Genomic DNA, 22,215 nt, shown 5'->3' on the forward strand with positions numbered 1-22,215 from the left:
TTCTTCTTCTTCTTCTTCTTCTTCTTCTTCTTCTTCTTGTTCTCATTCTCTGTGGGAGACGGCTTCGCAACAAGCTCTTTGGACCTTGCAACTATCTCAAAACTCACACGGGCATCGAGGGCAGCATATTTTATCCGCTCGTACGTCAAGGGATAATTCTCCCATCCAAACGACCTTAATGCCACCATCTCGTCACCCTTCTAAATATTTGTACCGAGCACAAAATTTGCTACGTCGAATAGGGATGGTGTCTGTTTAGCACAATCTTCTACATGAATTTTGATTCTGGTTTGTAGGTCAGTGATGCTTTTCAAATCAAGGTTGTACGGCTCCAGCTTCTGTTTGTCCCCTTTGATGGCTGCCCCACAGAAGTATACGTCCTCCCGAGACAAGAAATCGTGAAGCTCACCTGGTATGGAGGGCGAGTGTATGATGTGGTACACCAAAACATCATCTTCGAGGCACAGCTGAAGGACGGCGGCGCGCTGGATCTTCCCAGGGGAACGCTCCGTGTACTCTGCGTCGAGACCGATGACCCTCATCTCTACCTTTTTGAGGGAGTTGGATACATTGTTGATCCACTGCCGAACAACCCTTGGGTTGACGGTGTCGGTGGCAACTATGCGCATCGAGCCTTCGACGAGGACATGTTGGACGCTAAAAACCTGCATCTCGATCTCTTTCGCCATTTGGAACCGCTGGAACGGAGGGCTATGGTTTGGAGAATTAGGATTAGATGGCTAGTCTAACTAAAGTAGTAGATGATTATTTAAAGAGGTTAAAACAATGTGAATGCAGTGAGGTTTGGATGCAAATGAAGACGAAGGGGAGGTGAAGAAGCCGAGGCGAATCGGTTCCCGATGGAGAAGTAAATGGGAGAAGTGGCGTGCAGGCAGTTGATTAGACGGCTAGGTAGACTAAACGAAAAGGCTATACGGGTAGACTGAGGAGTCATACATGTTCGTGTACGTGCCCATCCTTCCTGATAGGTGGGACCTATGCAAACAGATAAAAAAAATGTGTCGTAGCTTTCTTTTTTTTGAGCGCGTGAGTGGGAGACACAACATTCTATGGTTAAGGAATACTCCCTCCGTTTAGGTGAGTATAAGTCACCTTATGAAAATCAGATTTTCCCAAAACCTTTAGGCATGGAGCATTAACTTCCTGCTCGATCCCCTCCCAGCCTCGTTAGCCAGCGTTCTCTTCCTCTGCTGCCGCGTTCTACCTTTCCATTTTTCCTCTTCTCAAGTGTGGAATGATCTACATGCCGTCCTTGATGCACCAGAACAACCACTGCATGCATCGCGGCAGGGCGTTGATTGGGCATTGTCGGTGTCAAAACCGGCGGATCTCGGGTAGGGGGTCCCGAACTATGCGTCTAGGCAGATGGTAACAGGAGACAAGGGACACGATGTTTTTACCCAGGTTCGGGCCCTCTCGATGGAGGTAAAACCCTACTCCTGCTTGATTGATATTGATGATATGGGTAGTACAAGAGTGGATCTACCACGAGATCAAGGAGGCTAAACCCTAGAAGCTAGCCTATGGTATGATTGTTGTAATCGTTGTTGTCCTACGGACTAAAACCCTCCGGTTTATATAGACACCGGGGAGGGCTAGGGTTACACAGAGTCGGTTACAATGGTAGGAGATCTACATATCCATATTGCCAAGCTTGCCTTCCACGTCAAGGAAAGTCCCATCCGGACACGGGACAAAGTCTTCAATCTTGTATCTTCATAGTCTTGGAGTCCGGCCGATGATGATAGTCCGGCTATCCGGACACCCCCTAGTCCAGGACTCCCTCAGTAGCCCCTGAACCAGGCTTCAATGACGATGAGTCCGGCGCGCATATTGTTCGGCATTACAAGGCGGGTTCCTCCTCCGAATAATTCATAGAAGATTGTGAACACCAGGATAGTGTCCGGCTCTGCAAAATAATTTCCACATTTCCCCGTAGAGAGAATATTATGTACACAAGTTCAATCTGCTGACGTATCCTGTAGCATGACGTCATGCCACTACCAAGCCTTTACTTGAATCGTTTTTTATTATACCACCTCAGCGCGTTCAGCGAAGCAGTTTCCTTGGCACGTCTTGTCGAGGCAGAGATCATGTTCCCCTTATTCCGGGATTCTCATCAATACGGACGTGGGTAACCCAACCACGCCATTGATGGTGGCCCTTGGGAGATAAGCGAGTTTTACCAGGCCGGTGGGGATGCATAGTTTCCGTCCGCCCATATATAAGGGGATAAGGATCCACCCTTTTTACCTACGCCTTCTTCCTCCTTGGTTATCCATCTCCGCGCACTCTCGAGCTCCAGCGCCCAAGTCCGCGCATCTCGTCTCGACCTTCTCCGACCATGTCCGGAGCGGGAGGCAAATGGCTGGCCTCCTTCGTGACGGAGGAGCATATCGCAAAACTGCGCAGCGCCGGATACCTTTCCAGCGACATCGCGCACCGGCTGCCCGACAAGGGGCAGCTCATCCCCACCCCCAGGCCCCATGAGAGGGTCGTATTCCTTCCCCACTTGCTCCGCAGACTGGGCTTCCCATTGCATCCCTTTGTCCGGGGGCTCATGTACTATTACGGCCTGGATTTCCACGATCTGGCGCCAAACTTCATCCTCAACATCTCGGCGTTTATCGTCATGTGCGAGGCCTTCCTCTGCATCCAGCCCCACTTCGGCTTGTGGCTCAAGACCTTCAACGTCAAGCCGAAGGTGGTGAAGGGCACTCAAGCGGAGTGCGGAGGCGCCATGTTGGGAAAGATGCCCAACGTCATCTGGCTCGAAGGGGCCTTCGTGGAGTCCGTCAAGGGGTGGCAATCGGGGTGGTTCTACATCACCGAGCCGCGCGACCCTAAGTGGGCGGCGGCCCCTGAGTTCAGATCTGGTATCCCTATGCAGCTCACCTCCTGGAAAGAGAAGGGCTTGCTATGGGGCAGTTCAGAGGAGCTGACAGGACTCCAGTCCTGTCTTCAGACCCTGGTGAACAAGAAGCTTAGGCTTGTCAATGTGATCCAGGTCATGCTCATCCACCGGATCCTCCCCTGCCAACAACGGGCCTTCAATCTGTGGGAGTTTGATCTGGCACAGCACCGGACTCCGAGCGGGCTCTTCGACACGACGTATGAAGCCGTTTGGAGGGTCCTGTTCAAGGGCGGAGAAGCCCCCGCGTCCGCGATTGAGGATCGCGGATTCAGCACCAAGCGCCCGACCGGTGAGGTAAGCTTCGTTATCCTCTATGGGACAGTTGTTTTCTTTCATAGTTTGACTCTATGTGGGATCTAAACTCCCAATGCCTTTGACAGGACTGGCAGAGGACGTCCGGACAGGTAGACTGTCCGGCTCCCCTTCCCGAAGACCCAGCGGATGCCCGCTTAACGGGGCTGCTGGTCCCGGCACTCTATGTGGTGCCGGAGAAGAAGGCAAAGAAGAAGGCCACGGGAACTCGAAGAAGTTCCCGGTGCCAGGTGATATCGGACTCATCGTCCGATGGCTCCGAGGCGGACTCCTCCCCCAAAGACGAGGAGGAGAAAGAGGACTCTCTCCCAGAGGAGGGAGAGAGGAAGAGGAAGGCCTCCCCAACAGGGGAGGCCGAAGGGTCCAAGAGGGGAAGAACTATTCCCCCGGACGGCTCCGCCAACGCCAACGTTGGCGACGAAGAGTGGCCCTCAAGGGCCAGGCCTCCGGCAAGATCGTAAGTATCCAGATTCCTGAATGATTTATAATTTCTCTTTTGTGTCACATAGTGTCCTTCTAATGCCGCACTCTGCCTGCAGTCCGGCCGATGATGATCTCCCCGCTTTGTCGAGCGGGTCATTGGCTCCGTCGGATGTAGATTCCATCCCGATTGCCTCCACCCCTCGCGCCGCTGAGGACACCGAGGTGGGATCCCGGGAAGGGACCCATCGGGAGGAGGCTCCGGAGGTGCCACAAGGCAGCCTCCCAGACTTTGCGCCGGATTCCACGTCGGAACTCGCAGTGGTTCCGGAGTCCGGCAGGCGGCCCCTTCGCAAGAAGGGCAAGACCGTGACGCCGGCGGCCCCCGTCCAACCGGAGGCGCCGGACAACTTGTTGGAGGCGCTCAAAGGCACTTCCATCGAGGAAGAACACCGCACTATCATGAGTGCGGTGATTCAGAAGGTTCAGCTCGCCAAGAGCAGGCTGACCAAAGCCTGCAGTAGCCTTCTAACATGCTTTGAGGTAAGAAGTTAAAATTATGTAATGTAATACCGCGTAGACAGTAGCCCCTGATGCTCGGTTCAGTGTTCGGAAAGAAAAGCCGGACTGAGGATCTAAAAAGATATACGCAGGGTTGCTAAAAATTATGTCAATATGGGTTTGCAGGCTGCGCTGCTGACCTCTGCCGCACTGACTGCGGAGGTCGGTGCTTTGAAGCAGGACCTCGAGCGGTCCGAGCAAGAGCTCGGCCGTGCCAAGAAGCAGCTCGAGGACAAAGAAGGTGAGTAACACCACTTTGAATAGTTACCTTACAGAAAAGGATTTAGGTTGCAGTAAAAATAACAAGGATAACGTGGGTACTGCAGGGGCCACGAACGAGGTGGCAACCCTGAAGGAGGCTGTGTCCGCGGCCGAACGCAATGCGGCCGCGGAACGGGCAGAGCGGGAAAAGCAGGAGGCGCGGGTGGCGGAAGTGCGGCAAGAGCTCCAGGCTCTCATGGAAAAGCATGAGAGTTTGGAGCGTGACTCAAAGACTCGAGAGTCCGAGCTTGCCTCGGCTCTCGAAAGTGCCAAAGCCGCCAAGGCCGAGGCCCATAAGTCCCTCCAGGAGATTGAGGCGGTGAAGAAAATAGCGGCGGGTAAGGCATTTTTCATGCAAAGCAAGCATGTTAATGTGAACTACCTGACACTTACCCGAATTCGGAGCTCTCCAGGGGCATTTGCAGATCTGCCTTGCAGTGCGTCCGATGCCGCCGCATTCTACCGATCCAAGGAGGGGAGCTCAACGGAGAAGGTCTTCTGGTCTCAGTACACTGAGGCCGGCCATCTAGTGCCCCCTAGCGACCAGCTGAAGCAGCTGGTCGAGCTCCACAAGGTAGCCGAGCAGGCCATGAAGGGCCTCATAGTCCGGCTGTGGCCTGGAGAGGCCATGCCTGGGAGCTACTTCGGCCTCGTGCGGCGGCTGGTGGATGCGTGCCCCTGGGTGGAGGTCATCAAGCGCTCCGCCTGTATTGAAGGTGCTCGTCGGGCCCTTGCCCGCGCAAAGGTGCACTGGGGCAGGCTGGATGCGGAGAGGCTTATCACTGACGCGCCGCCCGCGGGCAAGGAGTATCGTACGCCCGAGATGTACTATAAGACTATCCTGAAGGGTGCCCGCAAGATTGCGGATGAGTGCCACAGAGATGTAATTATTGAGTAAACTCGCTATGTTTTATCCTGTGCGCTGAAAACTTTGTTCATATGCGCTAAGCAACGCTTGTTTGATTTAAAATATTACCTTCTGTGCGGCCGTTTATAAAATCTGAGAGATGGCAAGTCGTTGGCTTCAGCCCCCATGCCACTAGTGCTGGGGTGTTCGGGATAAACTTGAGCACTCTTGTTCCCATTTTTGGATCCATCTAGGGAGGCGCTCAACACAGCGAACAAGGCAACCGGACTTATAATGCTTGAACACTCTCACTTAGCCATAGAATTCTATAATTTTAAATTTCGGCGAAGCCCCTAGTATTCGGAAGACCGATTTCGGGGCGCTAACCACGCCTTGGCCGGACATTATCCGGTTCTTCGCTCGAAGCGGCATAAGTCTTTAGGGACTCGAAAAGACCTCTCGAACAGCGACCAGTCTCTCGCCTTATCATGACAGTCAGTTTTAGCTTTCTCCACTGAGGCGCTCGCCCAGCTCAACCGGGGCGCAATCGCAGTGGTTCTCCCAGTGCTACCTTAGCCGATAGAATGGAACGTAAGGTACCAAAACATGGGAGCCGGGCAAACCCAACTATTGACCCAAGACATGATTCGGAGCCGATTCATATAATGCTATAAGTTCGGGGTGCCGCACTTGTGAAAGTGTTCGGACTTATCACACCATAATGCGGGGAACATAAGCCCCTGGTGTATTCGGCCGTACCGAATTGTACGGATGCAAGATGTCATTAATGAACATATATGTAAAGTAATGCAATTATAGGCAAAAAGTGCTGCATTATTTATTCAAGGAATTCTGCTATGAGTGCGGAATGATACCAATAGTGCGGTAAGCAAGGGATTGGACTAATTAGCCGTGTCTCCCTCCAGGGGTAGGCTGCGGAATGGTGTATTTAACAAATTTAATGCTCGTAATGGAGACCACCTGAGTGTTCGGCGCAGCCTTTGTCCCTCCCTGGCTGTTGCATCGTGAGTTCGGCAGGTTCGCCGCCGGACAGGGCCTCTGGTGAATGGAGTCCTGTGTATAAAAAGAAGGAAAATAAAAAATAAAAAGAGCGACACACTTGGGAGCCCCTGGTGTGGTCGAGCCGCACTCTAGGTCAGTTGTGGTCGTGCCCCTCTCCCTATGCCCATGGTATCTCCAGAGCGTAATGATGTTCGCGGAGAGCTGGTCTTGCAATCATGTGAGGGCTGGGGTTGGGGCCGCATTGCTACGCGTGCTCGGAACGCGCCAGGTGGTCTTGATTGATGTTGCTCCGGGCGCGTTTGGCCGTGTCCGGTCGTTTAACGGCCGGACTCGAAAATTGCCTTAGAAGGCTGCTCTGTACTTCTTCCACAAGAGCCGCTGTATGTTCCTCCGTTTGGAGGGAGCGTTCTGTATTTCCGTTGACCGTGATGACTCCATGAGGGCCTGGCATCTTGAGCTTGAGGTATGCATAATGCGGCACCGCGTTGAACTTTGCGAACGCGGTTCGTCCAAGCAGAGCGTGATAGCCGCTGCGGAACGGAACTATGTCAAAGATTAACTCCTCGCTTCGGAAATTATCCGGGGATCCGAAGACCACTTCCAGTGTGACTGAGCCTGTACAATTGGCCTCAACACCTGGTATGACGCCTTTGAAGGTCGTCTTTGTAGGTTTAATCCTTGAGGGGTCTATGCCCATCTTGCGCACTGTATCCTGATAAAGCAGGTTCAGGCTACTGCCGCCGTCCATCAGGACTCTCGTGAGGTGAAATCCATCGACGATTGGGTCTAAAACCAATGCGGCGAATCCGCCATGGCGGATACTGGTCGGATGGTCTCTTCGATCGAAAGTGATCGGGCAAGAGGACCATGGATTGAACTTCGGGGCGACTGGCTCCATCGCATATACGTCCCTTAGTGCACGCTTCCGCTCCCTCTTGGGTATGTGGGTTGCGTATATCATGTTTACTGTCCGCACTTGTGGGGGGAAGCCCTTCTGTCCTCTACTGTTCGGCGGCCGGGTCTCAACCTCGTCATCGCTGTGCAGCCCCTTGTCATTGTTTTTGGCAATTAACTTGCCTGCCTGCTTGAATACCCAGCAATCTTTGTTGGTGTGGTTAGCTGGTTTTTCGGGGGTGCCATGTATCTGGCAAGAGCGGTCGAGTATTCGGTCCAAATTGGATGGACCCAGAGTAGTTGTTTTGAATGGCTTCTTCCGCTGACCGGGTTTAGAGCCTCGGAATCCGGCGTTGACTGACGTATCCTCATTGTTATCGCCGTTAATGCGGCGTTTATTTTTGCTTCGACGCGACCTGCCATTGTGGTCCTTAGTATCCGGACTGCCAGCATTTTTACCGAGGTTGTTGCTGCGAGCTATCCAGCTATCCTCTCCCGCACAGAAGCGGGTCATTAATGATGTGAGGGCTGCCATGGATTTCGGCTTTTCCTGTCCTAGGTGCCGGGCCAGCCACTCGTCGCGGATGTTATGTTTGAAGGCTGCGAGGGCCTCTGCATCCGGACAGTCGACAATTTGATTTTTCTTTGTTAAGAACCGTGTCCAGAATTGCCTGGCCAATTTGTCTGGCTGCTGAATTATGTGGCTTAGGTCATCGGCGTCTGGTGGTCGCACATATGTGCCCTGGAAGTTGTCGAGGAATGCGGCTTCCAGGTCCTCCCAACACCCAATTGACTCTCCGGGCAGGCTGTTAAGCCAATGCTGAGCTAGTCCTTTAAGCTTGAGCGGGAGATATTTGATGGCGTGGAGATCGTCGCTGCGGGCCATATGGATATGAAGGAGATAATCTTCGATCCAAACCGCGGGGTCTGTTGTGCCATCATAGGATTCAATGTTTACGGGTTTAAACCCTTCAGGGATTTGATGATCCATTACTTCGTCAGTGAAGCATAGCGGGTGTGCGGCGCCTCTGTATTGAGCAATATCATGACGTAGCTCAAGGGAGCGTTGTCTGCTGTGTTCGGCCCGGCCGGAGTTGTTGTATCCGGCGCGACGGTATTCGTCGTGGGTCTTGGGGCGCCCACGTGATCCATAGATAGATCTGGATTGTCTTGCCTTGTCCTCCAATATATCCCGCAAGTCCGGCGCGTTCCCCCGTGGCTTCGTACTTTTCGAGCAATGCAGGGGTACGGTCTTGATGGAGGGCCTGGATGCCTCTCTGTCGCGACCACGGGGTGGTCGGTCAGCCGTATTGTGCGCTGGTGATGAAGGTATGTATGCTTCCTCCTCTAATCAGGGGAGTAACTTGCATTTTGGGTAGCTCTTGCAGGGGCGTTCGAGTTCGTACTCTTCGGCCGCGAGGACCTCGGTCCATCTGTCGGCCAGCAGGTCTTGATCAGCTTGAAGCTGCTGCTGCTTTTTCTTTAGGCTATTTGCTGTGGCCATTAGCCTGCGTCTGAAATGCTCTTGTTCGACGGGATCCTCAGGCACGACGAATTCGCCGTCGTCGTCGAGGCTTGCCTCGTCTCCAGAGGGAGGTATGTAATTATCATCCTCGACCTCTTCGTCTGCCGCTCTCTCATGAGGGCTTGCTTCTGCATCATCCTGCGCTGAATCTTGCTGGAGGGGGTTGTCTTCGGCACTCTCTAGGGTGTTATTATCTCCTATGCCGGAATCTCCATTCTTGCTGTGGCGGGATTTAGAGCGGCGCCGCTGACGTTGGCACTTGGGCTTTTTCTTTAAGGAATCTGCCTCCGCTGCTTCTTCGCCGTCCCCATCTTTTGGGGTATCCACCATGTATATGTCGTATGATGAGGTGGTCTTCCAGTGCCCTGTAGGCGCTGGTTCTTGATCGTCTCCGGCATCGTCGTCCATCCCGTCGATGTCTTCGGAGTCGTAGTCTAGCATGTCGGTTAGATCGTCGACAGTGGCTACAAAGTGGGTGGTGGGTGGGCTTTGAATTTCGTCGTCCGCATCCCAACCATCCTGGCCGTAGTCCGGCAAGGGCTCTCCGGATAGCGAGAGATGCTTTAGCGAATTTAGGATGTCGCCAAAGGGTGAGTGCTGAAAGATGTCCGCGGCGGTGAACTCCATGATCGGCGCCCAATCGGATTCGATTGGCAGGGGCGCCGGAGGTTCGGAGTCCGGCAGGGAGTCCGGCACCTCGGAGTCACGAGCTTTATAAGGGACAAGGTCAGTGTTCGGCTTTATCACCGTAAAAGTTGTAGCCCCCGAGGCGGTGTCCATCCACCCATCCTCGATCTGCGCGATCGGCTCCGATCTATGGGTCGGAGCGGATTCGTGTGCGGCCTCCAAAGTACTGTCTGGCGGCAGAGCTAGATCATACCCGTCGTGACAGTGCGGCACGCTTGGCTGCGGCTTGGATCCATCGAAGATCAAGTCCCTGCGGATATCTGCCGTGAAGTTTAGGCTTCCAAATCTGACCTGATGGCCAGGGGCGTAGCTTTCGATCTGCTCCAGATGGCCAAGTGAATTGGCCCGCAGTGCGAAGCTGCCGAATACGAAGATCTGTCCGAGGAGAAAAGTCTCACCCTGGACGGCGTTGTTGATTGAAGAAGCCATCAAGCCTATCGATGACGACACAGAGGAACTCTCAATTAAAGCACCAATGTCGGTGTCAAAACCGGCGGATCTCGGGTAGGGGGTCCCGAACTATGCGTCTAGGCGGATGGTAACAGGAGACAAGGGACATGATGTTTTTACCCAGGTTCGGGCCCTCTCGATGGAGGTAAAACCCTACTCCTGCTTGATTGATATTGATGATATGGGTAGTACAAGAGTGGATCTACCACGAGATCAAGGAGGCTAAACCCTAGAAGCTAGCCTATGGTATGATTGTTGTAATCATTGTTGTCCTACGGACTAAAACCCTCCGGTTTATATAGACATCGGGGAGGGCTAGGGTTACATAGAGTCGGTTACAATGGTAGGAGATCTACATATCCGTATTGCCAAGCTTGCCTTCCACGTCAAGGAAAGTTCCATCCGGACACGGGACGAAGTCTTCAATCTTGTGTCTTCATAGTCTTGGAGTCTGGCCGATGATGATAGTCCGGCTATCCGGACACCCCCTAGTCCAGGACTCCCTTAGGCATGCACGAGAATTTGGTTCTGCTCGCAATATGGATGATACCTGAACGATGAAGTGAACAAGCATGCTAGCACGGGAGACCTATTTCCGCTATACAATACTGGAGTACTCATGTTCCTACTACTACTACTACTACTAGTAGTAGTAGTAGTAGTAGTAGTAGTAGTAGTAGTAGTAGTAGTAGTAGTAGTAGTAGTAGTACAACTGTGGTACACTTGATGGTCAAAATACTATTCATCCGGTCCTCACAGTGAAGTGACAACACCCTGCGCCTGACACTAGTCCAGGTGAGGCGGCGTGTTTGGGTTACCAAAGTCAGCCTCACCCTGTGCACTGTGCAGTCTGTCACCGCTGCTGTACATCACACTGGCGCCTCGCCTCGTCTCCCTCTCCGCTCCCATAGCACCACTCCATATCCTTCTCCGTCTCCGTCTCCGTCTCCATCTCATTGTGCCCCCGTGTACCGTCGCCTCACTCGCCTCCCCTAGTACCACTATTCCCTCGCTAGCCGCTCCAGCACCAATATCCTTCTCCCCCGTAAATCAAGCCCCCTTCCAAACTCCACCATGGCCGAACGCGAACCGCGCAACATCCATATGAGCCGCGATTGGAGCAATCTCCCCAGTGACATCCTCGACCTCTGTTGTTCGTGTATGGATATGTTGACCGCCCTGCGGCTGGCTGCATGCTCGAGGGACATGCACACGCCCATCATCGAAGCGAGGCCTAAGCTTTTCAAGACACCCTGCTTGCTGCTATCCGATCTTGCGAGATTGGCTCACCATGATACGGAGGCGTGCATGATGCCCCTCGACTTCAATCCGATCTCCATTAGCCGAAACTTTCTTGCAGGTATGTAGTGTGTCGCCGTACATCATTTCCCTCGTCATCGATCCGATCACCATCGCCCAAAACTTCTTGGCAGGTATGTACTAGGTCGGCATGAACTCCCACTGGATGGCTGCCTTCAGAGAAGACGGTAAAAAGTTGGTGCCCGTGAAGTTCCAGACCTCCCATGAGATTATCCTTCCTCCGTTGGATTATATAGAGTATTACCATCGCGGTCCAAGTCATCTAGATTACTACGTTAGTTGGACGAACCTTGTTTTGCAGAAGATTGTAATCTTCCAAGTACCCACACAACATGCGAATTACGCAGACTTCAAGCTAATTGCCTTGTTCGACCGTGGACTCGCCTATCTTTACGCCGGTGCCTTTTTTAGCTGGAGACAACTCAGCTCGCAGTGGATCCTCGTCAAAGCTGATACACACTTCTGTGATGCTATTGAACACAATTGCATCATCTACGCGATCGACAAAGCAGATGGCACCACGTATTGCTGGGACGACGCGTGTAAGTTGTTTCCGTCTCATGTTAATGATGACGCCATGACACTGTTTGAACTTTTTGTGATGATTGGCATATCCCTGTTTGAGCAGAATTTGAGTAGAACTATGGCAATATATTAGAGACGCCGTAAATCAGCTATATTTGGAATGAGTTAATTCATGCGATTGTGACCATGTCATTACAGCCAATTTGTACCCTGAATAATCAAACGGTTAGGAGTATATGGATATTATCCTTATTTTACAGTAATCTATATACTACTAGTAAATATGAGTGTGTATCAATGGACATGTTAGTTTCCTCATTTTCATGATGTAGAAACATGCACCACACTGTTGGTTTCATCTAACCATACATTTGGGAAGTAAATGTGCATATGGAGAACTCTATATTTGGCAGTAGTGAAATCCTGCAATGCTTACCATGTGTACATACCTATATTTGCCCTTCAGCAATCAATGGCTAGAATAATATCCTCACAAAATTTTTGCCCACAGAACATGAGTATATAACAATGCATGTTATGTTAGTTACCTTGAAGAATTTGTTTGTGAGGACAGAACATGATTACATAACATGCATGACATGGTAGTTTCCTGTGAAGAATCGATCGCGAGATAACATGAGTATAACCATGCATGGCACTTCTATATTTTTGAACCCAGTATACATTTCCCTGTATTTTCCTCCCAGTTCCAACAGGGACATATCAATGCTGTTTCTTGCATTATCCTACTCATACTCTGAACAATGTTGATCTTACATTAACAACGCCTGTCCTTATTGATATGATGCAGTGTCCCTACAGTTACTGCCCTTTGTAATTACACCACCTTTGCCAAAAACATGGAAGCACAACTGGTTCCTTGCTCGATCAGACGACGACAAAAGACTGATGATCATTAGGACATATGAGCCGGAAAAGTTATATTGCAAAACCCCCACTGTATACAAGAACCGTGTAATACGTGAGTATCCAGACAGTGGCTGTTACGTCTATGAGCATGATACTAGCTTGTTGGGGCCTTTAGGATTTTTTAGTTGGAGGCGGGTAAACAACCTTGGTTCACACTCTCTGTTTCTCGGACTCAATTATTCGATTAACCAGGAGATCACCGTTGGCAAGGACCTTGATGGCAGAGAGGCTCTGTTTGCTATGGAAAACTGTGTCTACACGGCGAGCCCTAGGAGTTTGGGAGCAAACTCCCCTGATTGTCAACGATACAGCCTGCAGCCAAAAGAAGGTGAGAATGACAAAGGCATCCGGATTAACTTTGATCCTTGGATGTCTCAATTACGACAGGCAGTGATGTGGTTCGAGCCTTCAGGTTGATAGGTAATTGGGTTGTTGCATCGAAAGGGTGGAGTACTGGTGTCTCCGGATCACTGGTCGTTGAAGCGGGGCTGCAAATTATGATGGTGTTGGATCATCTCTTCGAATGACTTTGTTGTCTTTGCTGTTGGTTCTGGATGGGTAGTTCTTTCTTTTGTTATGCATATTCCTTGTCATTTGGTCATTCTCATCTATGTCACTCTTTCTATGTAATAGTTGCTTCTGTTTAGAATGTCATTCTCGTCTGGATCACGAGAGTCTGAGCGCTGCAGATGGGTACATTTTTGTGGTGGAGCAAGACTTCTTATGAACTATCATGTCTTGCTGTTTATGTCAGTAGTAGTCACTAGTCAGTGTTTGAATGTTGTATATATCGTTGTTTCGAACTATTTATTGTCTCGAACTACTGGTGGGCTAAATGAGGGCATCACCATTCTCCAGTGTTCAGAGTATATATCCTTTTTTCAAGTTATATAATTTGAGCTCACTGTCTTTTCGATGATGTACACTTGTTTGGGCCAGTGAGGTGTCGTTGAATATGGGCCGAGTAGTAACGCAATGCCAAACATGTCAATTATGACTCTCGGGCCGGGCTCTCAAAAGATCCAGAAAAAAAGGCCGGGCTCTCCAAAAAAGGAAGAACAAGGACCCTTAGGCCGACATGTGGGCACCACCGGTGTTTTCGTGCGCTTGCACGCCGAGAGCATATTGGCGCGTGCTCAAAAATCATGCTACCTTTTCATCCCTAGTCTCCCACCCCTCCCCCACCTCTGGAATCTCGATTCCTACTCCAGTTCCCCCAAATCCCCTCCTATACTCCCTGTACTCAAGCACACTATCATGTCGCCGGTCAACGCGGATATCCGAGCTGGAGATCCCGAGGTCCGTCCTGCCTTCTGTCGCTGCGTGCTGTCACTCAATAGTGGCATGGCGGTGCTTGACGACCAGTTTGCCGGCAAAGTGCTGATGGTAACCATCAACGGCGACCGGCCTCCCGTCTTGCCGGACGACCTTGTCAAAGCTCTTGGCATTGTGCACGGCATCCAAATAAGTGACTTGCTCGTCGAAGTCTGTCCGCCACCGGCTGATTTCTTCGTCAGGTTCCGGAAAACTTTCGACTGTAGTCGTGTCTTCGAATCTTCCCGGCATTTGTTCTGCGATGGCGCGCTGGTGAGCTTTGATCGGTGGCACCCAGGATGGGGCTTGGTGCCCTCTGAGCTTGAGTTTTTAACAAAGCTTACCTTCCACGGCATGCCTCGACGTGCTTGGAACAGCGAGTCCATGAACGAGCTTATCAACGACCTTGGAGGTGAGCTCGTAAGTATGTTTGTTCCTCCAGACAGCTCTGTTATGGCATGGATGAAGAAGCCGTCCACCATACCGAAGGTGATTGGTGTTGAGATACCGGTGCAGGAACCGGGGTTGTACTATTCATTGCCACCAAGTCCGCCACGGACCACGTTAGTGATGTACCTTTATCGAGTGTTCGTGCATGTCGAAGAAGTGGTCAATCCATCAATCGAAGTCCTACCGCCGCCGCTGGTGCCAGGGTCTGTTGACGACGTCCATTACAGGAGTCAACGTTAGACTTTCCCCGTGTTTCTCGGAACAATGGATGGCACAGGGCCTACTCCATCGCGCGGCGGAGGCCACTGCTTCTTTGGGAGAAGAGGCAGGGCTGGCTGCCTGGATGTGCTCTAATTTGAGGTAACAACTGAATCTTGTCAGATAGTACTAGTTAAATCCGAGCTATGGGTCTGAAGCACTTATATGCCAGTACATTTGATTGTGACATGTTCTAATTTTGTACCTGGACTTTTTTTAGAAAGGGTTGTACGTCAACTTAATGTGCTAGCAGAACTTATTGTGTTGTCTGTCTGTTTTCTTTGTACAACATTCAAGATATTTCCTGGTCATTTATAAAGACGATGAACCATTATGTACGACTTCGTTGGTTTCAACATAGCCCTTCCCATAGCGATCCACTGCTCCCATCCTGATTGTGCCGACTGCGTGAAATTTTTGTATGCAAGTTCAGTGTGCTATGATGTTCTATATGATTGTGTCAACTATATAAGTTTTTACTGAGCATCAGAAATGCATATGGCTGAAAGATGTATTTACGAGCATCGACCGATGGGTCTCTCTCTCTCTCTCTCTCTCTCTCTCACACACACACACACACACGCACACACACACACGCACACACGCACACACAAAAGTGGGACCCGTTGAAATATTTATTTGCTCGTGACAGCTTTTAATTAGGTTCCACTTTAATCTAACTTTTTTCTTAAGTTATTAATTGAGCTCAGTGACTTCAAAAAGTTGTACAGAAGCCTTGTTTGGGCCTTTCCGGCATCGCTGAATGTGGGCTGAGTAACCATGTTAGGTTGTATTGTACTACACAGGCCTTTTTTTCAACATCAGCAATGCAACTGGGCCGACAGTTGTACACAATATCCGGGTCAACTTGTTATCCGCCCCGCTGGGCTGCAAAGTTTCCTTGGAGGTATGCATTAGGCTTAACAAGAAAATGGACTTTAAGAAATAATAAATGGGATGTAATTATAATAACTGGGCAATTACTATGCACCAAACACGTAATTAGTTTGAAAAGTATTTTTTTTTTTGGAATTTGGAAATTTTAATTTCATTACTTGTTGCGTGCGCAATATTTCGTTGGATTTTAATGTGATACAACTTTATTTTGAAATTATATTTAACCTAACTAGAAATTTCGGATAAAAATATTTCGGATCCCATCAAAATGTGGGAATTTTTTTTGAATTCTGTTTTGAGCGGTTGTTTGAAATTATTAATCGTTGTCCTAGCTAGAAGTTGGGCTGTACTTTTAACAAACTGTAAATGGGCTGTAGTAAATTCCATTAGAATTGAAAAATGGGTTGTACATTCTTACAAATCACAAATGGTCTATATGTTCTCTGCCAAATCCGAGCTATGGGCCTACTAAGTTGACGCGTACCAAGGGCTTTGTCAACTTAGTCAATATAAACGATTCTAGCTGTAGTGACCGTACGATGTCCATCCAACGGCCGTAGTGCTTCTTCAACCTCTAGTCTTCTTGCTACAGCCGCCCAAAGCAGCGTCAGTCGTGTCACGTGCTCCTGCCTCCCGTGTCCGGCTGTGATGCCGTCGAGGCCTCACCGCCCTGTACTACTCCCATCGCTGGCCAGGCCATCCCTCTACTCACCCACACCCACTGTTATTCTGCGACGACGGTAGCCTCACACCGCAGCTGAACCAGTGAACCCTCGTGCTCCTCTCCGCGCGGGCTACCACTGCTGCGTCTTCCCTGGCTCCGCATCGTCCCCTTCCTAGGCCTCGCCGTCGTCCAGACCACCGCCCTGGTGCTCTCGGCACGGCGTGGTCAATGACCGACTTCCATCGGAAGAGTACTGTACGTGGAGAGGCTGACAGCTGGGTCCAGGCGGCCGCAAGGAAGTGCCTCCTTATTACGCGCAAAATAATTATTCCTCCACCTGACAGCAGGGACCCACCGGACGGGCCACCTTATTTCACGAAAAAAAGTTTCCCCCCTGACTGTTGGGACCCACCGAACGGGCCAACGTATTTTGCGAAAAAAACGTTCCCCGCACTGTCAGCTCGGACCCACCGGAAGTGCCTCCTTATTACGCACAAAAAAATGAATACTCCCCCTGCTAGCTGGGACCCACCATGGTGGGAGGCTGACTTGTGGGCCTACTAAGTTGACTAGGACGGGGGCCTTTGTCAACTTTAGTCAATATGAACGATTATAGCTCCAGTGATCGTACGATGTCCATCCAACGGCCATAGTGCTTCTTCAACCTCTGGTCTTCTTGCTCTAGCCACCCAAAGCAGCGCCGGTCGTGCCGCATGCTCCTGCCTCCCGTGGCCGGCTGGGCTGCTGCGGAGGCCCCACCGCCCCTACTATTCCCACCGCTGGCCAGGCCCTGTGACGACGGCAGCCTCACACCGCAGCCGAACCAGTGAACCCTCGTACTCCTCTCCGCGCGGGCTTCCACTGCCGCGTCTTCCCCGGCTCCCCGTCGTCCCCTTCCTAGGCCTCGCCATTGTCCACCGCCCTGGTGCTCTCGGTGCGGCGTGGTCAACGTGGTCAAGGAACAACTTCCATCGGACGTGGACTGTACGTGGAGAGGCTGACAGCTGGGTCCACGGCCGCAGCAAGGAAGTGCCTCCTTATTACGCGGAAAATAATGATTCCTCCACCTGACAGCTGGGACCCATCGGACGGGCCACTGTATTTCGTGAAAAAACGTTTCCCCCTGACTGCTGGGACCCACCAGCTACATCTTCGCACACAAGGAAGTGCATTCGGGCAAAAAAACAAAACGATTCGCCCCCTGACCGCTGGGACCCACCAGCGACACCTTCACATGCAAGGAAGTGTGTCCGGGCAAAAAAAAAATGATTCGCCCCCCTGACTGCTGGGACCCACCAGCTACATCTTCACACGCAAGAAAGTGCGTCCGGGCAAAAAAAAACGATTCGCCCCCCTGACTGCTGGGACCCACCAGCTACATCTTCGCACGCAAGAAAGTGACTGACAGTCGGGACCCACCTGGTCGAAGCGTACGTAGCGTTGTCATTCTGGTCGCGAACGTGTACGTACATATATACTGGTGGATGTAGAGGCACTCACGTGTCGTAGTAGAGGCGCGCACGTAGCATGTACACATACGTACAGCGGCTAGGGTGCAAGAAAGGAAATACGGCCACGTACGTACATACGGGCGGGGTATCGAACGCCTACTCGCGCATATGTACGGCTAGGGCTTGTGTACATGGCTGGGTCGGAACGGAGAAATAGAGTCGTCGTCGTGTTCATGGGGAGGCAATGGAATGCGTCGTGTTCATGGGGAGGCAACGGAATGTGTCGTGTTCATCGGGAGGCAACGAAACGCGTGGAAGCCAACCGGCTGGGTCGGAACAGAATGCGTGGTCGTGTTCATCGGGAGGGCTTGGACAGAACAGGTGATGGAAACGAGGCCTGGCGTACCGCACAACAGAGGAAACGGACCTCCTACGTTCGGAACGGGGTCCTGTTGATCGGGAGGGGTGTGGCGTATCGCAAAACGGAGGAAACGGACCTCCAACGGTCGAAACGGGGGTCCTGTTGATCGGGAGGGGTGTGGCGTACCGCGAAATGGAGGAAACGGATCTCCTACGGTCGAAACGGGGGTCCTGTTGATCGGGAGGGGTGTGGCGTACCGCAAAACGGACGAAACAGACTTGTGTTGGAGCGCTACGGTCGAAACGGGGGTCCTGTTCATCGGGAGGGGTGTGGCGTACGGCAAAACGGGACTCCACGGGATACTGTTCATCTCCACCGTCGACCTCCTCCAGCCTCCAAGGGCTACCGTCGACCTCCTCCAGCCTCCACGGGCTCCTGTTCATCTAGCCTCCACCGCGCGCTACTCCACCGGCTACTGTTCAACCACCCCTCCACCGTCTACTGTTCATCCAGCCCTCCACACCATGGGGTCCTGTTCAACCACCCCTCCACGGCCGCCCCTCCATCGTCTACTGTTCATCCAGCCCTCCACACCACGGGGTCCTGTTCATCCAGAGGCAACGCCACTGCTCACTGTTCATCCAAACCCCCCCGCAACGCTCACTGTTCATCCAATCGATCGGCTTCAGTTAGTAGCAGTAGCGAATGAATCGCTGCATCGGGTTTAGTTAACATCCATCGATCAATCGCTCGGATTTAGTAAGGCGTAGCCTGCAGTGCAATCGCTCGGGTTCAGTTAGAGCCCAACGCCTTGCTCGGGTTCAGTTAGAGCCAACGCCTCGCACACACGCGCGTACGTGTACGAGAGAAACGCGCATCGCTCGGCCCCGACCTCCCACCGTAACCGGCAACTCCCTGAAATCCCCCTCGCTTCTACCACGGTTTTTTCCGTCATGGACGGCCCAAAGAATGTCATGCGGCTGCGTCTCCGGCCCGCCCAGGAAGAAAAGCCCATTTTCTGTCATGATTTTTTGTCATAGAAGTAGGAGCCCACCACATCTATGATGATACCGGGTTTTGTCAGAATTATCGTCGTAGAGGTGTCATATGTATGACAGAAATTTTTTTCGTTCGGCCCAAAATGTCACGGATGTGTCTTTTTTCTGTAGTGATGGGTGAAGTCTTGCTATTAGTAGTCATGTGAATTTGGTATTCGTTCGATATTTTGATGAGATGTATGTTGTCTCTCCTCTAGTGGTGTTATGTGAACATCGACTACATGACACTTCACCATTATTTGGGCCTAGAGGAAGGCATTGGGAAGTAATAAGTAGATGATGGGTTGCTAGAGTGACAGAAGCTTAAACCCTAGTTTATGCGTTGCTTCGTAAGGGGCTGATTTGGATCCATATGTTTAATGCTGTGGTTAGGTTTATGTTAATACTTCTTTTGTAGTTGCGGATGCTTGCAATAGGGGTTAATCATAAGTGGGATGCTTGTCCAAGTAAGGGCAGTACCCAAGCACTAGTCCACCCACATATCAAATTATCAAAGTACCGAACGTGAATCACATGAGCATGATGAAAACTAGCTTGACAATAAGTCCCATGTGTCCTCGGGAGCTCTTTTCTCATTATAAGAAATTGTCCAGGCTTGTCCTTTGCTACAAAAAGGATTGGTCCACCTTGCTGCACTTTATTTACTTTCATTGCTTGTTACTCGTTACAATTTATCTTATCACAAAACTATCTGTTACCTACAATTTTAGTGCTTGCAGAGAAAACCTTACTGAAAACCGCTTATCATTTCCTTCTGCTCCTCGTTGGGTTCGACACTCTTACTTATCGAAAGGACTACGATAGATCCCCTACACTTGTGGATCATCAAGACTCTTTTCTGGTGCTGTTGCCGGGGAGCGTAGAACTTTTGGTGAGTGGAACTTGGTAAGAAAACATTTATATAGTGTGCTGAAATTTTCCTCAACCTACTGAACCTATTGAAAATATTTACTTTGAGATTCCTTCGGGTATGATAGAGAAACTGCTAGCTAATCCATTTGCAGGACATGGAACATTGCATCCCGATTTACACCTTATCTTTGTGGATGAAGTTTGTGGATTATTTAAGCTTGCAGGTATTCCCGATGATGTTGTCAAAAGGAAGGTCTTCCCTTTATGTTTGAAGGGGGATGCATTGACATGGTATAGGCTATGTGGTGATACGAGATCCTGGAATTATAAACGATTGAAGTTGGAATTTCACCAAAAGTTCTATCCTAGGCATCTTGTTCATCGTGATCGTAATTACATATATAATTTCTGGCCTCGCGAAGGAGAAAGCATCGCTCAAGCTTGGGGGAGGCTTAAGTCAATGTTATATTCATGCCCCAATCATGAGCTCTCCAGAGAAATGATTATTCAAAATTTTTATGCTCGTCTTTCTCCCAATGATCTCAACATGCTCGATACTTCCTGTGCTGGTTCTTATATGCTGCAGACTATTGAATTCAAATGGGACTTATTGGAAAGAATTAAATGCAACTCTGAAGATTGGGATTCCGATGATGGTAAGGAGTCAGGTATGACACCTAAGTTTGATTGTGTTAAATATTTTATGGATACCGATACTTTCCATGGATTTAGCGCTAAATATGGACTTGACTCTGAGATAGTAGCTTCTTTCTGTGAATCTTTTGCTACTCATGTTGATCTCCTGCTACGTCTTGAGCTTGCGTTGGTTTTCCTCGAAGAGGAGAGGGTGATGCAGCAATAGTAGCGTAAGTATTTCCCTCAGTTTTTGAGAACCAAGGTATCAATCCAGTAGGAGGCTCCTCAAAAGTCCCACGCACCTACACAAACAAACAAAGAACTCACAACCAACGCAATAAAGGGGTTGTCAATCCCTTCACGGCCACTTACGAAAGTGAGATCTAATAAAGATAGTAAGATAAGACAAATATATTTTTGGTATTTTATAAGATAGATGCAAAAAATAAAGATGCAAATAAAAGTAGATTGAAATCAAATATGATAAGAGATAGACCCGGGGGTCATAGGTTTCACTAGTGGCTTCTCTCAAGATAGCATAAGTATTATGGTGGGTGAACAAATTACTGTCGAGCAATTGATAGAAAAGCGAATAATTATGAGATTATCTAGGCATGATCATGTGTATAGGCATCACGTCCGCAACAAGTAGACCGACTCCTGCCTGCATCTACTACTATTACTCCACACATCGACCGACTCCTGCCTGCATCTAGAGTATTAAGTTCATAAGAACAGAGTAACACATTAAGCAATATGACATGATGTAGAGGGATAAACTCAAGCAATATGATATAAACCCCATCTTGTTATCCTCGATGGCAACAATACAATACGTGCCTTGCAACCCTTTCTGTCACTGGGTAAGGACACCGCAAGATTGAACCCAAAGCTAAGCACTTCTCCCATGGAAAGAAAGATCAATCTAGTAGGCCAAGCCAAACTGATAATTCAAAGAGACTTGCAAAGATAACTCAATCATACATAAAAGAATTCAGAGAAGATTCAAATATTATTCATAGATAAACTTGATCATAAACCCACAATTCATCGGATCTCGACAAACACACCGCAAAAAGAGTTTACATTGAATAGATCTCCAAAAGAGAGGGGAAGAACATTGTATTGAGATCCAAAAAGAGAGAAGAAGCCATCTAGCTAATAACTATGGAGCCGTAGGTCTGTGTTAAACTACTCACTACTCATCAGAGGGGCAAGGATGTTGATGTAGAAGCCCTCCGTGGTCGATTCCCCCTCCGGCAGAGTGCCGATGAAGGCTCCAAGATGAGATCTCGCGGATATAGAAGGTTACGGTGGTGGAAATTGTGTTTCGTCTGCTCCCCGGATGTTTTCAGGGTGCGTAGGCTTATATAGGAGGAGGAAGTACGTCGGTGGATGCCCGAGGGGCCCACGAGACAGGGGGGCGTGCCCTCCTATCTCGTGGGAGCCTCGACTGCTTCTTGACTTGCACTCCAAGTCCTCTGGATCACGTTTGTTCCAAAAATCACGCTCCCGAAGGTTTCTTTCCGTTTGGACTCCGTTTGATATTCCTTTTATTCGAAATACTGAAATAGGCAAAAAAAA

Source organism: Triticum dicoccoides, chromosome 2B, assembly GCF_002162155.2.
Source record: "Triticum dicoccoides isolate Atlit2015 ecotype Zavitan chromosome 2B, WEW_v2.0, whole genome shotgun sequence".
NCBI lineage: Eukaryota > Viridiplantae > Streptophyta > Magnoliopsida > Poales > Poaceae > Triticum > Triticum dicoccoides.